The sequence below is a fragment of the Myotis brandtii genome, unplaced genomic scaffold (genome assembly GCF_000412655.1).
Source record: "Myotis brandtii unplaced genomic scaffold, ASM41265v1 scaffold509, whole genome shotgun sequence".
Classification (NCBI taxonomy): Eukaryota; Metazoa; Chordata; class Mammalia; order Chiroptera; family Vespertilionidae; genus Myotis; species Myotis brandtii.
Window position 1 is genome coordinate 1126811 of NW_005369409.1, and position 3031 is coordinate 1129841.

General features: G+C 41.5%; 1 pseudogene; it reads right to left on the bottom strand.

Annotated features, from left to right (window-relative positions):
- Nucleotides 1-1194: 1194 nt before the first annotated feature.
- On the bottom strand, nt 1195-2513 carry LOC102251446 (annotated as a pseudogene).
- Nucleotides 2514-3031: the final 518 nt, after the last annotated feature.

The following is a 3031-nucleotide window of genomic DNA, read 5'->3' on the forward strand; positions in this document are numbered from 1 at the left end:
GGGGCAACCAAGCCTCCTGCTTGCTCCAGCTCCGTGGCTGCCAGCCACCATCTTGGTTGGGTTAATTTGCATATAGTCCCTCTGACTGGCTGGTGGGCGTGGCTTGGGGCATAGTGGAGGGGTGGTCAATTTGCATGTTTCTCTTTTATTAGATTAGATTATAAAGTTATATATAATAAGCTATGAACGGATAGAGAAACAAATTCTGTTTGGGGGTTTAGAACAAGCTTTTTTAGGGAACTGACATTGGGATTGGGCTTTATGGATGAGTATACCAAAGATTGTGCTAGGTGTTTTAGGAGAGTAACTATTATTCAGGATAATTTTGGTTGCAAAATACAGAAAACCCAACTTAAACTGACTGAAATAAACCAGGGCCTTATTGGCTCACATAATTGGGAAGTCTTGAGGAGGGACTTTAATCATGGTTCAGTCATGACTACTCCTTTTATCTGTGATTCTCTTGACTACCCTCCTCTGTATGTTGGCCTTGTCTTTGGTTTGGTTTCCCTCAGGGAGCAGTGGCAACTGAGACTTGATGCTTCTTTTTTATATCCAGTGATACAGAGAACATTGTTTCTCACACCATAACATAAGAGTGAACTTTAGTGATTCAGGATAAGTAACATTTAGGGTTATATTATAGGAAGCATGGGAGGTCCCTTGATAATTAGTTCAAAAGCAGTTGAAAAGTTCAAATAGCTTAAAGGCAGTCCCAATTTCATCATATGCCTCATATTTGTAAAATATGCTTCTTATGTGTATGTGTTGATTTAGAGATAAAATTCTGGACTTCCAGAATGGTTAACACTACTTTCACAACACAAAGGCATTCACTGTCATATCTTCAAAGTTGCATATGAAATGAAGACAGTGGATAAAGCTAATTATAAGAAGTTAGTTGCAAATGGTTTAAGAGCACAGTCTATGATATCTGCCATATCTAGGTGTTTTTTTTAACTGGTACACATGTTCACACCTATATTTCAAGTTTAGAAATGCATATTTGCAAGCAGCAATACAAAATATCCATGAAGTAATGCATAATCTCTGAAAATTATGAAAACATCCCTGCTACCAATACATTTTTAAATACAAAACTGACTACCATATTGTTACTTCTGTGTAACGAGAGAAGTTCATTTTCAAAACATAAAATTCAGACTGTATGTGTGAATGGTATGAATGACAGTCTTTTTTTTAATTTCTTCGACTGTTGGGATCCTTAAGCATGCAAAACCTCAGAGAAGTAGGGTCCACAAAGGAACCAGGGTTGCCTTATGGCAGCTAGTTATTCCAGAGTTGGGAATGCCTCTGGGTCATCTACATCAGGAGCAGAAGCACTTGACTTGTCAGTCCAGCACACCCACGGCCACCTTGTCCTCCCTTGCCATCATGTCCTGGGCAGCCAAGGTCTCCAAAATTGATCTCCAGCTGAGACATTATATCATTTTCTGGCTTCCAGAAATGATGGTCCATAACTGAATCTTCAGCGTAAGCCTCTTTACCCTTTGACTTATGAAGAGCAAATCCCTTCTTCCACTGACCATTAGTACCTTCATTTGGTTTTCGGATATTAAATTCTACTTTTGCCTGGTCCTTATTTTGAGTAGCCTTCGACTCATCCAAAGTCATTTCTTTTGGACCCTCTTCCTTTACTTCTTCAACTTTGTTTTCCTTATTTTCAGTGTTTGCAACTGGATGTTCTTCAACTTCAGGTATTTCCTCAGTCACATTTGGTTGCTCCAAGTCAGTTAATTCATCTTTGACAGTTCCCCAGTTGTGAGATCCGCTACCTCCATGTTTGACCTCATGCTTCAGGCCACTGTAATGTGAGAAAGATCTATCACTTACACTATGCCTATTAAATTCACGTTTGCCACGAGAATCAAATCCATCTCCTCGGCCCATTCCACGTCCACCTGGTCCTCGACTTCTTCCAAGACCACCACAGCCTCGGATAGGCCGGTCAACAATAGGTCTATCAACTTAAAATTCTCCTCCTTCACCTTTTTCTTCAAGTGACTTTTCAAGTCATCGTTCATGAGGTGGTCGCCGTTGTGGTCTCCTATCAATTATTTTTCCCTTCACCCTGAAGTTGTTGATCCCGTTTTCTTCCAACACGTGTTATTCCTTCTTTCTTAAGCACCACAGGGGTGGCTGCGTCTCCTCTTTCTTGTCAGCCACGGTTACATTGGAAGGCAATGGGTTCTTGCGTTCTTTCTGGGACTCTTTACACAGCTATTTGCCTGCTGCATTGGAGTTGGTCTGGGCTGTGGCTGAGCTGTGCTCCTGGCCCCAGGGCCCCCAAAACGGGTCCCCGCCCCCCTACCCCCATCGGCTTCTTTGTTCTTGTTCTCTGCTGCTTTCAATGCCTCGAAGGGGTCCGATTCGTCGTCAAATAACTGGTCGAATGGGTTGGTGACTACGCAGCAGCCAAAGCTTTCCTGTAAATGCCCAAGGCATGATGGTGACTCCGCGGTGCATTCCTCCAACGGATTGCAGTGTGCCATGCCGAGCCAAGAGCGCCTGCTTCAGCTCTTCCCACAAGATTCACATCTAGGTTCTTACCTCTGCTTTGCCATCACTTAGCTGGATACCTTGAAGTTTTGGATTCTTTATCCATAAAAGGGAAACAATATTAAGACCTACCCCATGAGGTTTGAGGACTGTCTGAGATAATTCATATAATGCATATAGCAAAGATTCCCAAAGTTTCTTAGTTTGCTGTGCCCTTAGTGTGTCACTAATTGTTCTTGCAGCATCCCTGAGCTGAAATACTTAACACTTCTGTTTATTAAGTAATTGTGTACAAAAATTTAATAGTTTATATCACATCCTACAGATGTCTCTGTTGTTTCCCTCAAAAATTAAAAATATCTTACAATACCCCTGTGAATTGGCTATGGTATCCTGGAGTGCCTTGGTGCATAGTTTGGGAATAGAATATTGCCAGACACATATTTAGTGCCAAGTACCTGGTATTTATTATTATTGTCAAATGTCTTCAATTACTATTAGAAGGAGCCTG